Here is a 16,013-nt window from a genome sequence, read left to right on the forward strand (position 1 = left end):
GGTAGACCCACTGGCGGGCCCCACTGAACTATAGACTTGGTCATTGGTGCAGGGTTGGCCTCTGAACCAAAATATTGGATTTACATAGTTAGACTCACCTTTAATCTTTCTTTATAAATAGGAACTGCTCTTTCCTAAAGAAATCAAGGTAAAAAAGATTTACTTTTTTTCCTATCTGTATACTCTCAGAATTGTCATAATTAAATACCAGACAGTACCTGCAGAGTAAATGCCATCCGGATAGATCTGGTTAAGGCTGAAAGTAGAGACTGTGTGAATGCTGCCATTTAAGCCTAAATCATGACATTTATATCAAGGAGACACACAATTTAATTCTGCAGTCACAGAGACCAAACAAAACTCAATACATGAATTTCTGCAAAAATATGTAACACCACAAGCTATTTTTCCAACTGTGTGTGAAAATAAGATGTCTAATTTAAGAATAAGTGTGTCTTAATATGACTTACTTAGGAAAATTATGTAAATATTTTCATTTTACAGCTGTACAGTTCAACATTAAGTTTTCACAAACTAAAGTTTTTATAAAACAATCGATATTCATTTGGTTGTTTTAGTTAAAACACCAACCATAGATGCTTGTGTGATTATTGGTTTTGTGTGCAAGAGCATCCTGCATCTGCAGAACACAAAACTCACCAATCAAGAAGGACCTGCATATCTTGCTCCGGAGGAATATATGCTTTAATACTTATTTATCTGCTGCAACTTACCGGTAAGCTTAACTTTAAGGTTAAAAATTATGGGTAAAGGGTACCATGAAGTGGCTGAAAAAGGGCCTACCTGATAAATACAAGAATACATATAAAAAAGGATCCAGTGAGAACTATAAATCTCTGCATCTTTACCAACTAAACATCTGAGCATCTTCATTCAGAAAACATTCAGTTGAGGAGGCTGCTTTTCTAACAGCTAGATAGCCACCTGTAAAGTCTCAGATCCTGTAAAGACAGGGATTGTCAATTATGGGTGAGCAACATGGAGTTATTGTGGTTTTTAATAATCCCCCCTTGTATGTCTGGATGTCCGTAACAATATCAAATTTTTCACTAAAGCAGGTCAGCTTTGTATTTTCACATGTTTCTGAGACTTAGGCATCTGGCCTTTCTATTCCCAGTCCTGTTTTGCAATAAGCACACTTTCTACGAAGAACAGAGATGGTGGTACCAGTTTGCTTTATATAATTCATCCTAGAAAAGTGTTATTGTGGTTCTGTGTCAGCAGTTAGACATTAGGTGAAAGCGATATTATGCACTTCAAATGCCGAACAAAATAATATACACTGACAAGGAATATGGGGACAAGCAAACAAGTTTGAAGTATCAATAGAGACTGTGGCTCCAATTAGCATGCATGCAGCACACGTAGGAATGATAAGGTAACACTGCACATTAATGACATGCCACACACTTCTGAAATGTTAAATGCAAAGATCTATGTATTGCCAAAGTAAGTAAAGCTCCTTACGATTTGATTAGTAAAAGCATTAGTCAAATGCAAATTATTACCAGGGGTACAAAAATTCTGATCATGACAGCACTGTATTCAAATGAAGACATCTTTATTTAAAACAAGGGAATAGAGGAGCTAACATGTTAGTAACACAAAATAAATATGGGTCAGCTTAAGCTCTTACTACCATGACACACATTTTTTTGCTGTCGGTAAAACACTCAAACCCCTTTCTAGCGCAATAATGCCTTCCTACATAGTTTACACCCAAACTCTCCACACTTCTTCGCTGCTTCCTTTCAGTGGCCCGGGTGCCATGCTGCATGCTCTCCAGGGTCCAGTGCATTGTGTCATATTTTCTGGGCTGAATAGTGTAGTTAGAATAAAACTTTGGCACCATGTCATGTTCTGTGTGATGAAATGCATGAAAAACAGACATGCTATATGTACTAAAGGGAAACTATTGGATGTAAAAGCACAGCAGGGACCCTTAAAGGGGTAGTTTACTTAATTAACTTTTAATATGCTGTAGACATTGATATTCTGAGACATTTAGCAACTGGTCTTCATGCATTGTTTTTTATGGTTTTTCAGTTATTTTGCATTTTCATTCAGCAGCACTCCTTTTGGTATTTTAGCAGCTATCTTTTTTTTACCATAGAAACTGGGCAGAGGTTTAAACAAGATTTGGGAATATGGATAGTAGAGGGTCTGCACAGAAAGAAAAGTAATATATATTAACAATAATAATAAAAATGTAGCCTTACAGAGCAATATTTTTTGGCTGCCAGGGTCAGTGATCCCCCATTGAATGCTGGGGGATGCAGATAACTCACGCACGCTTAACTCTGAATGGACTGGGGGGGTATATATTGCTGATTATGGATTGTGTGAGTTGCCTGCATTTTTCATTTTTGCTGCATGTTCCCTTGACGAAGGCCCCTGAGGGCCAAAACGCGCTTGGTTGTATCAAAAATTTGGATTTTTTTTTTTGAAGGTGTACTCTATTGAGTGCCTTTTTTGTTGAGTTGTTTGGGAACATTCAGGTGGTCTCCTATAGTGAGCACCCTCTCGTTTTTTTGTTTTTTTTCTTTTATTTCATTTTGAATTGTCACAGAATTGTCTATGGAAGGATGTTTTTTGGTGTTTAGTAGCCATGACAAGTAGCTGCTACTAAGTAACTCAGTGTGTCTTTGCCCTAAACATTTTTTTTTTACCTCTAATTTTACTTCTTCTTTACATTTTCTAAGGGTAAAGGCACATGGAGCTACTGAGTAGCAGCTAATTGTCACGGCTACTAAATGCCAGAATATACCCTGCCATAGACAATACTGGGAATTGCCTCTGCTAAAACACATTTAGAGACAAATATCAGTAAATGATCAGCATTGTCTATTTTAGTAGCCACAACAAGTAGCTGCTACATGTGTCTTCACCCTAATAGCTCACCAGAAATAACTTTTTTCAGTTCTTTTCTACTTTTTTTTAAATTAAGTTTTTCTAATATTTATGTTTAGAATTTTGCCTTCTGACATTTTCCTGGACCAGCAAGGGGAGAGGGTGTCACCAACTGTGTAACCTGTTCTAATTTGATATATTACTGTAGTTCAGTCATCCCCAACCAGTGGCTCATGACCAACGTTGATACATTTCTTATCTTTGTTTCTGCTGAGCATAAACCCTCAGTATTATTAACGGTAGCCGTTATAAGCGATACAATCATTGCTACAATAGTTACTAATATTTATAATATTTCACAAAGAAATATATCTACTAATTTAGAAAACTATTAACAATTCAGAGGCTACACCTGGATTACTGAAGCGCCAGAATGGAACGCCAGAGAGAGGAAGAGTAAAGTTTAAATTTCAACTCCAGAAAAAATGGGCAAACGCAAAAGATAGAAAGACATCAAAAAGTCTATTTCTTAATAAAGGGTTAATAATATTGGATTCTTATTCATTTTTAGCATCTTGAATAAGAATGCATATCTGTGCAAATTCTTATTCCTTAACTTTGTTGAATGTTTTATTTATACATAAAGCTGGGTGGATAAGGTTTTAGGGGTGCTTTTTATGTAATTTTTGTTCTTTGCAGTGGGAATTAAATACATCATCTACCATTTCTGTTTAACAACCCGTGCCATTAAATTATTTCTTACAAGTGACTCTTAATCAAAGTTACATGTCCTTATCTTTCATTCCAATGTTATCAGCTAGTGCTCAGAAAGTTTATTTTTCTGTGTTCTTTGCTAGGTTTATGGAGAGGGCATCTGATCTGAACAGCGATATTTAGTCAAATTCTACATATGTGTGGTTTAGGTTCAGCCTTACTAAATGAAAATGAATCCTCTAATGAGAATTCTGCCAGTTTATTTGTATACTTGGCTTTCTGTTCTTTGTTCATGCCACAAATGCTAGTGGTATAAAATGCAATTTTTCTATTTCCCAAAATCTATAAAGCACTACGTACACTCTTGTTTGATTACAGTGTAATATCTGCAAATCAAACTAAACAGAACTTTATCTATAATGGAAAGAAGGCAGGATTGCCAATGACAAATCACCTTATATCTGTAATTATAGACATGGTATACTCAGAGATTCAGGGTGTTTTGTTGACTGGGAGCTGAGCCACTTGCAGGCAACAAAACAGTAGGAATAGCTTTCCATTAATTTAAAAGGCAAATCACATGGATCCATGAGTGTGCCGAGATGGCTTTACATTTCTAAATAACAATCACTTGACCTGCAAGACCTTTGAGTAGGTCCAGGCAACTGCCAATAAGAGAAAAGGAAAACAATGCTGAGCATTTTGTAACCTACTATTTGTGAATGGCATAATGCCCAATGAGTGCTTACCTACTAATAATATTGTGTACAATTTTGTCTCCTTCAGAGGCAGTCAGCAGTTTGCTGCCTGTCATTTTTTTTTTTTTTTTTAAATAAAAATTATTTTTAGCCAAAAACAGTAATTCTGCAACAAGTTGTTCAAGGAATGGGAAAAATGTTTGGGCTTAAAAAGCACCTGAATATGCTGCTGATGAAAGAGATTGCCAACAGTCCTCAAAGCTTATTTTTATGCAATGTCTCTAGAGATAAAAAAAAAACAAACAAATGTATTCAACATTACAACTACAGCTTGAATGAAAAACACAGTTGTGAATAATCACACCATAGTCTATGGGTACCACATAGCTTATCTATCCCTGGGGTCACTTTATAGCTCTAGAGAGCTCAGATGATGAAAACAGGCAGCAGACATGTTTATTAGCAAGAAATAGGATGTATTATAAAGATGCAGCAGCCTGCAGTAATCACTTCTCTCTGTAGAAGTGATATATAGACAAACTATTTTAATGGACTACAGAGGTCACACACAAACTGGCAAAATTTTCAAAGATATTTACTGCTAGTAATCACTGCAGTTGTTCAGTCAGAACACAAATTTATTTTTACTCTCACAAATCAGATTCACTCTCACTCTTCAGTATGTTTTTTTTTACATTTGCAGGAACAGGTATAACTGAACAATCATTTAATGTGCCCAGCATGATAAACAGAACTGATTTAGATTTTGTGCTACTATATGCTCACACTCTGGGATCTTACTTTCAATATAACTATTGAAATAAGCCTTATCCAAAGAGCAAAGTTTAACATTAAGACAGTCTTGTTAAGGGGTATATTTATTATGCTGTGTAAAAAGTTGAGTGAAGCATTATCAGAGCCAGTTATTTGGACATAAATGCTGTAGAACTAGGTATTTAGATGATGTGCCCAGAATTGGCCCTTACAAATAAGAGAGAATCTTAGTGGTGAGTAATTGGTAATTGGGCAAGTCTGGCACTAACTGCACACAGCAGCTGTAAACATAACTTTTAAGTCTTTTTTTTTTTTTTCTTCAATAGATTAATATTTGTCACAACTAGTCATAATCGGTGCATTAAGTGAGCATTAGTAAGCTTTCTATTTGCACAAAATAATGGGTAGAAATGCTGCATTTTATATACTAAATTATATACTAAAATACCACCCAGAGGGTTCTGCTGCCCTATTACAGCTATAATCTATGGATGCCTCTAAAGAAGCATCGTTGGCAAGATTTTCCTCTGGAAACTGAACTGGGACTCTGACTTTATATACTGATATTTGACTTCACAGAGAACCCTTGTGATGGTGACCAGGAATAAATAGGGATAAAAAAGGAAATAAAAAAAAGAACCATTTCACAGCAATTATAAAAATATATGAATATATAACACATGTATCTATTATAAAGAATGCCTGGTACCAGTATCAGGAAAATCAGATATCCAAAAAGCTCTCAAATATGGTAAGGTCATACAGTACCAAGGTACTGCTTTATTATGACAGAGAAAATACAAATAGGTCTGAAGTTTTGAGGTTAAGGGGGGTTTCCAGATAACAGATTTCATACCTGTATGATACAGCTAAGTAACACAGCCTATATAATCTAGAACTAAGCAATCAGACTTTGCTTTCCATTCCAATGGGCATAAATGAAGATGACATTAATGACCTTATTTACAAGGCAGTTTTATTATTACAGAGAAAAATAAAATCATTTTTAAAAATTACAATTATTACGGCCATCGCCACTACTCAACCTCATTTATCAAGACACATTGTAACCCATGTCACCGATACTGTTATTAATCAACATGTAAAAATAAAATTGATAAAGAGATTTAAAAAAAAAAAAAAAAAAATTACAATTATTTGCTTAAAATGTATTTATCTATTGTATCTATTGGAGATGGCCTTCCTGCAGTTTAGGGTTTTGTTCACAGGTTTCTAGAAATTAATCCCATACCTCTATAATCAATATATTTTTGCTTAACAGTTAGCATGCACTTGTAACAAAGTGAACAGCTGTATACAGCATACTAATATGATATATTTTATGCAAAGATTAGAACCTTTATGTAAAACAAGCAACAAGAACACATAAAACTTGTCACCTGTGGTAATTTTTGAAGTGTTATGTAAATTTGATTTAACCACCACGGACTGGGGGAATTTGTATTGAAAATTTTGCATATATTATATATATACATATACTGTATATAGGCACCTGAGGGCTGCCCCTGGACATGGGTCTTTGGGTGCCTATGTAAATACAGCCCTGTGTAGGTTATACATTTCTGTTTTTATTTTTGAACAAAGCAGAGTGTTTTCTGTTAACACCCAGTGTGGCAAGAATCCAAAGAATTCCAAAACCCATCTTTTCTAAAATATGCAATATATTTCAGTACTTCACAAATAAAATATGCTCTGCCTATTCTTTTTATTTGGAAAAAAACATTTTTATTATACATTACTACAATATGTTTCTTTGTTGAAATACCACTTCTGAATTCAGAATTTCGGATCTTCTAGTGCACAGCGTGCAATAGCACTTCCTGAACTTGTGATGCAGCCCCTTCTTGCGCCCCTCCAACACAAAAAGTTAAGCTCAGGGGAGATAAGGGGGCATTGAAATGTTTGCCTTGGGGAGGCACACACTCCCAGATTGCCCTTGCTGGAAAGGGTAAGTAGATCACCTGCTTTCTGCTCCTCCCACAATTGCTATGAAAAAGCATGGTGGTGGAACCCAAAGCGTCACTGAGTGCTTTCAATGTTGCTGTTCTGAAATAAAAATCTGCAATTAAAAAATAGGCAGAATGGATATCAACACAAGCCCTTTTTATCGGATTTTATGCAGCAGGTGTACATTGCAGAGATGTCACCTTGGGGGTTCTGTGATGAGTGCACACATGTTGCCAAAAACATGGGTGGGGCATGTTAAGATTTCCAGGTGCTGTCACTACGCATGGGCACAAGGCCCTTCTAGTGTCACTGAATGCTCGCTGTGCATGCACACAGGCCTTTCTATGTAACTATATGTTCACTGTGGATGCACACGATAAACTGTGACGGGGAGTGGCCTAGAGTGATGGGAGTCCAGGGGAGGTGGTCCAAATCTGGGTAACAGAGAAATCTGGGAGATAAGACAGGTATGACCATTGCCCTTTTAAAAATAAGCAGGACTGGCTATATGTGTGACAGTTAAAAGCAGCAGAAGGAATTTTGGAAAGAAAGCATTAGAGGCAAGACATATATTTAACCTGTTAAGACACATACATACAAAAACCTTAAAAAGAACATAAAATGTAGAGCAGCAGTTCTCAACCTGTGGGTCGGGACCCCTTTGGGGGTAGAACGACCCTTTCACATGGGTCGCCATATTTCCGATGGTCTTAGGAATAATTTTATGGTTGGGGATCACCACAACATAAGGAAATGTATTACAGGATCGCGGCATTAGGAAGGTTGAGAACCACTGATGAAGAGGCAGAGTGAAAAATACTAAGCACTGTTGCAATGAGGCTTGAGTTTATCAAGCCCTGGTAATTGCCAATGTCTCTTAGTGTTGCCTTAAACTTATTAAGCTTTTTAGGAAATACACTGACTGTAGGAACATCTCCAAAATGCTCTGCCAGTAACTACTAGAGAACGTGAGTTGCACTGGACTGTATTGTTTTGTGTCTAGAATATTTCACTTCCTCGGTCAGCATATATTGATGCATGGACACTGTCATGTCCAAAGGTGCATTAGTGATCAGTACGTCAGCTCTTCTGTCTGTAAGGCCCCTACAGTTGCCCTTAAAGGTGACCTGTCACCCTAAAAATAATTCCAAATTGTTTTCTATTATGTTTGTCAAGCATTGGCTCGTTGATGTGGTCCCCAAACCAAGTGTTTTAACAAGGTTTAACTCGATCAGATTAGCCCGGTAATGCACATTCGTAGGTGGGCATATCGGGAGAATATCCGCTTGCTTGGTTTGGCTACCTTTAGAATATCATCTGTCGTTTACATCGCACATCAAAGCCCTTGCAAAATTTTGTTGTATTCATCTGCACAACATTGCCCTTACCTCAGTTCAGATACAACTAAAACACTTATTCAGTCTATTATTTACTATTTGAACTACTGCAACTTTCTACTTGCAGGCATTCCAAGACATCACCTTTCACAGCTCCTGTTCTAATCTGTTGTAAACACTGCTGCTAGACTCATTCATTTATGTCTTTGCTCCATGCCAGTCTCTCCCCTATGCATATCCCTTCACTGGCTTCCAATCTTCCCTAGAATCAAATTTAAATTACTAACACTCACACTGAAGGACCTTAACACAAAAGTCCCCCCGTATATTTCAGCTCTGATTTTAAAATACACTCCGTGCAACCTGCTTCTTACCTTTGCCTCTCTTCTCCTCTCATTACTTGATCCTATTCCTGAATGAAAGACTTCTTTTGGACTACTGTCTGTCTCTGTAACTCGAGCGATCAGGCTCTCTAACTTTTAAAATGCTCCCTAAAGACTAAAGGTGGCCATCACCACCACCACCAAGGGGCACCAGTGACGGGCCTCCCTGACCGACATCTGGCCTAAAATTGGCCAGATCTTGATCGGGTAGGTTTTATTTTTTCACCGGATCAGGGTGATGTGGTTCCCAAATCAATGGTGCCACTGCCCACCATTTCTGGCTCGTTGATGTGGTTCCCAAACCAATGGTGCCACTGCCCACCATTTTCATTAGATCAAAGTAGCCTGATATCGCTCACCCGTAGGTGAGCATATCGGGGGAAGATCCGCTTGCTTGGCCACCTTAACCTGTTTAGTGAAGTTTATTTAATGTATTTTGACATTAACCAATAGTTTTCATATTCTTTATGTTTCAAATGTACCCTAACCCTTTAGAGTGTAAGCTCTGGCAAGTAAGGCCCTCCAATCCTATTCTAAAGGTGGCCACACACGAGGCAATTTGCGATCTTTCGTGTGACCATCGGTTGCACGAAAGATCGTCAAATCTGCCACTAACCTTCAGGGCTGAAACAGCAGATAAGGAGGTAAAAACAATAGGATTTCTACCTCCTTTTGCCGATTCAGCCCTGAAGGCAGATTTTGATCAGGCGCCTTCTATGGCGCCGATCAAAATCTTTTAACCTGGCCGATCGGCGAGTCGACCGATATCAGCAGCCTCCTGCAATATCGGTCGACTCGCCGACTTGCCATACACGCACCGAATATCGGATGAAACGGGTTTCCGTACGATATTATCGGTGCGTGTATGGTCAGCTTTACTCTGTAAATCCTTGTTTGTTTAAGTATTGTAAGATCCCTGTTCATAGTGCTGTTCATACTGCATAGTGGCACTGTATAAATAAGGCTAATTCCAGATGAGGTGTAGGGTGTATTTTTTCGGCAAGCGGAAAAACGCTTCCCGAAAATCCCACCCTACGCCTCCTACTTGTGCCTGCACCCGAATGAATAGAATACGCTCGGGTGCAGGCACATGTAGTGGAAATACGCATAAAAACGCGAGAGTTTGAAAGTCTCACGTTTTTATGCGTATTTCAGCTACACGTGCCTGCACTGAGCATATTCTATTCATTCGGGTGCAGGCACAAGTAGGAGGCGTAGGGCAGGATTTTCGGCAAGCGGAAAAATGCTTGCCGAAAATCCCGCCCTACGCCTTGTCTGGCATTAGCCTAAAGGATCATAATTGATGATGATGATGATGATAATAAGGTTAGCAGCTGCAATTTCAGTGGCATAACTATAGAGGAAGCAGACCCCATGGAAGCGGGAGTGACTAGGGCACAGAGGGACCCAAAACGTGGGGTCAGCTACATCTATAAAGGTTTAGAAGCAGACTTTTGGGACAGCGAGTGCGTTGAGGGCTGGGTAGGAGATTTGCCATGTGCCAGGTCCCAAGATTTTTTGCAGAGGGGGGCACAACTCTGAGTTGTTACACCACTGCTTAATTTCCATCATATATTTCTCACCTCTCAATATTCTTTTTTAAATACATTCTAATTCTAAAAAAGTCAAACTAACGTCTGTGCTAAAGGAAAACACATTTCCGAGGTAATTTCAAGCCAACAAGGTATGCAAAATAGAACAAGACTGAGTTCTTTGAAGCTAGATTTATTTTGTGGCATGCAAAATTCACTTTGAAAAGTGACTTGACAACTACAGGGTCACGATTCAAATGCCTATCACACCTTCCCAAATAGAACAGAGCACCAAAGCATGAGATGCATTCAGAAGCACCATTGTGTAAGATGTCACGGCTTGATAAATGTCTTTGTAATCAAATGATTGATGCAAAGCTGTATGCCAGAAGGCCAGGTCCCTCTGTTATAAGTTTTGTATATTAAGCAGCCCTTTGAAGTTCTAGAATCATCTGTGTACTTGATATTACTGGATGACACGGTATAGGGTGTTAAGATATTTATGAATAGCTTAAAAAATATACAAGCAAAAAGTAAGGCTTTACTTCCCACTTTGTTTTGTTAAAGGTCATGCGAGGATTGCATGAAGGTGAATGGCAATTACCACTTATATCTCAAATTTAAAACATAATTTCCATGTTTTGAGAACAAGCAAAATTACCTCCAGAAAGGCAAGCTAATCAATGTTTAACAGCATCGCATTAACTCAAGGCCATTATTTCAAATCCTTATCTATTCCAGTAGCCATGAGTGTGAGGTAGAAATATATGCTACAAATTCTTTTCACATATATACACTGCATTCACTGGTAGTTTCACCATAAAAATAATAATAAGGCTGTCATATCTCACAACCCTAATCTAAATAGAGTATTTGTTACTTGTGCTGTATAGGAAACTAAATGTGTGCTTACATTCTACCATCGCAGAAATACACAAATATGTGGGCTCTATAGAGGTAGCTGAATGGGACTTGGGGCACCTCTGCTTGTCTAGCATGCATACAGCATATACCTTATAGTTAGTCCAATAATGCAAGGAATAAAAATAAGAAGCTGCTGATGTAGACAGAGATCACATTGAATATTTAGTAAGCAAGATTCTTCCTCTGGTCTACTTGTTGGTATGTTTAACGACTTATGACAATACTTTTAAAGAAGTCAGTATTTATTTAAAGCTTTGCTTTAGGATTTATCCTTTTTGCAGAGTCTAGGTAAGCAACCTTATGTGTTATATGAAACAGAACATAGGAATAGCACACAAAAAGGCCAAATAAACATAAATATACAGATGATGGCACAAAACATGAACATATGGTAATTTCACCTTCCAGTTGACTCCAATTAATTTTGATGAAATTGTCCGTGGTTTTACAAACTTATGACATGAATTGGACTATGTTGGTACTATATAAAGAAAAATAATACTTTTACTACATTATCCCTTTCTATCTGAGTTAGCTAGAACCCCTTACCCAGCAGGGGAACTAACAGGCACACTTGGCTGGCTATTCCCTAGGTGATTAATCTATGTTTGTTCCGCCTATTTGACACTAGTATAATTTAAGCACATATAAACATCCAGAATAAGATACTGACATATTTGCATGTTATAGTTTCATCTCTGAATGCACTACAACATAACATATTTATATACATTAAAGAGGCCTTTTACCTAACACTTTTTTAATGTTTTATTTTTTATGGAATGTCATTCAGAGAGGAGTTTATTTTAAATACTTCCATCAATTCATTATTGGTAACTGCTTTTTTCTGTTTAAATTATCAAAGTACACCAAGGAGAGAGGTTTGTACATTATTGTTGCTGTACAAACTGCTGTGATTGAGAATGTCTGCACTGAAAATTTGATTAAGTGCTACAATATGTTCAGAGCACTTCGCAAAAATTAAACAAACAGTGATGAGGCAGTCATGGCTTGGAGGCAAAACTCTGCACAATCAGACTGAAGGCAGATGCACTGCAAGTGCTTAGAGCTTAGTTTGTTTTCTGCCCCTAGCTCCATGTTATTTATTGGTATGGTGGGGGAAGCAGAAGGATGCAGGCTGCCATGCCAGTGCAGCAAGCAATATTCTTTGAACAGTACCTACTATGCAGCTCAACATTACTATAATAATAATAATAATAATAATATTATTATTACTATTAATATACATAATAATGCATATTTATTAAGTGTCAGCATTCTGCAGTGCTATAAAATTAATGAATGTATACACTGAATATAGAGATTACATACAAAAATACACTGATAATCAATACAAAAGGTAAAGAGGGCTACACCACACTATCTCTTTGGTTGATCTGGCATAACCTTACTCTTATAAATAGTATGCTTTCCAATGCAATTCCTTTACAACAGTGGTCCTGACCAAGTGGCTCACGAGCAGGTGCTTTAAGGCCATGGTTTAAAGGTACACTTTGGATGCTAAAAGATACTAGTTTACTCTAATCAGAGCCTCCTGTAGGCTGGCAGTACACTAGTGTGGCTCGCCCAACACTTTTGTTACATTTGAGTGAGATAAAAACAAAAAGATTGTCAATCCCTGTTGAAGCACCACATAAAGACCAAAGGAAATCTAATATATCCCTAATCTACATGAATACCGCAAATATTTCTTTTGTTAATTATTGCTTCTATACCCTTTTCCAACAAAGATGCATCTACATGCAGGACTGACCACATTTCCCCATAGGTCCCTTTTCTGAAGTTTTGCCCCCTCTAGCAATGCCTACCAATCGAGCTAAGGAGAATGTACAAGCAAATGTCAAAGCTACAAAAGAATATTCAGGTGTAACAGTTATTAAAGGAACAATAAAGCTAATTGAGCCCTATTTTATAAGGCATGTCAGGACATTCACTGTCATGCCTGAATGCAAGTAGTTGTCCCGACCACTTACAAACGTAGATTTCTAAAACTGTCTGAGCTCCTGCTAAAAGAAGGAAAATGTTTAAAATGTTAAATAGGCACAACCCATTTAAAAAAAGAGCAAGTAGTTCCATTTGTAAGTAAGCAAACACTGTAGAAACTCACATGCAATGACGCATGATGTCTGTCACTGCCAAAACAATTCTTTGCCCCAAACAATGAGATTTTGTGCTAATAATACTTTGTGAATACAAACAGGGAACCCCTGAAATATATGTGCAATTTGGCACATTTTTCTATAGCAGAACTTTTCAAGAAAGGATTCACGTTAGCTCCTGGACTATAACAACTAGCATACATCAACTCTATGTTGTATATTGAAGATGTATGGTAGTTGCGGCCCTACAAGACCTATGGGCAAAAGAAAAAACAGTTTTACATAATGAAACTCAATTTTTAATATGATATAACATGTTCCTACTTCATGTATGGCATATGTCAGTAAATTTGAAACTTAGCCTTTATAATTAGAAAAGTAATCTTTTAATGAGAGTGAAAAAATTACACTAAAGGTGAATGCAGTGCCAAAAAAAGAATGATATAGTGAAATCCAGTAATAGGTTTGCAACCTGTTTCGTTTTAACCCCAATAGTTTCCTAAAGTTGGCCATACAAGCACAAAAATTCATACAGAAATCGGTGTGTGTATGATGGACCAATATCAGTAAAAGCCTTGGATATCAGTTGTCTCGTTGACTGGGCAGGACTGAAAATTTTGCCGGTGCCGGAACATCGTCACGTTAATGATGAATGGTCAGATAGGGGTAAAGACTTTATTTGTTTTTACCTGCATATGTAACAGTAAGCTCTTAAGTGGAGAAACGATCTTTCCTACGACCAATATCCATGGGAAAGATTGTAACTGTAGCATGTATGGCCACCTTTAGGGCTGTTTGGGTGACAACTGTGTATTTTGGCTTCAGCCTTGTAAAAACCAAACAATAATCTGGTTAATAACCAGTTTCGATGCCACAGCCCTTCCTCCACAAGACACAGCCACTCCCCCATTCCAATATGTCACTGCTCTGCCCTCGGATGTCATCCTCTTGCTCTCTTGTGTGGTTTTTGTTGAGGTCAAAAGTGGTAACCCATTAGATATTGTATGCCTATGCAATGTCCCTGACTAAAAAATAACAAAAACTTTAAAAAGAAAAAAAAAAAAAGTGAGTGAGGGAGAACTTGGTTTAAAACCACCAGTACAAGTTTACAACCCTGAGTGAGAACAAGTTTATGCCTTTTGTACAACAACGTGGAACAGCTGTTCTACACTTTCTGCTAAACTCTAAAAGGTAGTAGTAAAGAATTCCAACACTTTTGTTGTTTCCTGACCTAATACCTAATCACTGTCTCCGTCAGAAGGTTACTCATGTTACAGGTTTTTACTGTAACAATGTGTTCAGTATATTTCTGACATGCCAACAGGGACTTCCATAATCAGGCACCAGTATTATTATTTTTTATTTTTTTTTAAACCATACATTGTGCAAAGCTAAGATTATTCCCATCAGAGTCCACATAATGCAAAGTGACAATGCAAGCTCAGTGAATACTGCATCAGTTCTAGTTTTCCTGTCACTGTTTCCCCAGGCAGATCTGGGCATTTGCAAACCAATTGGACAAGCCTGAAACTGGAGGAGAGAATGGAACTGACAATTAAATGAAATATTCCAGGCCTATAAGTCTTTTTCTTCCTCTACAAAGTGACTGCAGATTTCTGTCCTATATATGAATAATAGTGTATAATATGTATGTTACTGCAATACTTAATTATACACCATTTGCATCAGTAGTGGTCTGAGTGGAGCTCAGAAATCTGAGGTCCCTATCATATGCATAAATACTAATGTTAGATTCACCAGACGCCAGTTAACTTGCATATGTACCTGAAGAAAATCCACACAAGCGCTGAGAGAAAATACAAACTCTTTTTACATAGTGACCTGGGTAGAATGAAACCCATGATACCACTGCTGCAAGATTATCTCCATTAGAAACAATTCCATTTCATTAAGAGTTATTTATAAAATGACAGCATATTCTGCATAGCAGAATGGCATATACAACATACAGATAACATATAAATACCGTTACTGCACAGATAATATATGTGTGTGTGTGCGTGTGAATTAAAATTGCCTTTTTTTTGTATCAAACTTCTGAATCCATACTGCAGACTGTCACATCAGTTAGTAAATAGCATGGATGTTCAACTTGTAGTTCTCTAGTTGAGACAGTTCCCAGAATCCTTTTATATGAGACTGTCCACAGATTAAATTTTCTTTATACATGAAAAACCATAGTTTATATATATATATATATATATATATATATATATATATATATATATATATATATATATATATATATATATATATATATAGTATGTTGCAAGAAGACAGTCTTTGAGAAAGGCTGTGGATGCAGCCGAAACGTTAGATGTTGATTTGAATAAAACTTCTATATTTTCTTAAGACCTGTGAGTGCGGACTCTCTCTACAGCTACTCTATATATATATATATATATCTAATATCCATCAGGAAGTTATTATATATATTATTTCCATCAGGAAGTTATTATCCATTAACTCAGTACTTCTGTAAGGATATCAAGGCACTTTTCAATTATAAACTCCGACAAGCAGGGCAAATCTTCAACTCCTGTGCCAGCTTGATAAACACTTTGGGGTAGATTTATCAAAATGTGAGTGTAGCGCTTAATACATAAAAACTGATTCTATTCATTCCTATGGGATTTTTTAGATTTTATATTTTTAGAAGCATATTTATCAA

At 37.1% G+C, this 16,013-nt stretch overlaps 1 protein-coding gene across 8 annotated transcripts in view; it reads right to left on the reverse strand.

Annotated features, from left to right (window-relative positions):
* The window catches only part of grip1 (glutamate receptor interacting protein 1), a 285,619-nt gene that overhangs the window by 178,781 nt on the left and 90,825 nt on the right, over window positions 1-16,013 (reverse strand). The gene's annotated exons all lie outside the window — the stretch shown is intronic.

Source organism: Xenopus tropicalis, chromosome 3 (genome assembly GCF_000004195.4).
Source record: "Xenopus tropicalis strain Nigerian chromosome 3, UCB_Xtro_10.0, whole genome shotgun sequence".
Taxonomy (NCBI): domain Eukaryota; kingdom Metazoa; phylum Chordata; class Amphibia; order Anura; family Pipidae; genus Xenopus; species Xenopus tropicalis.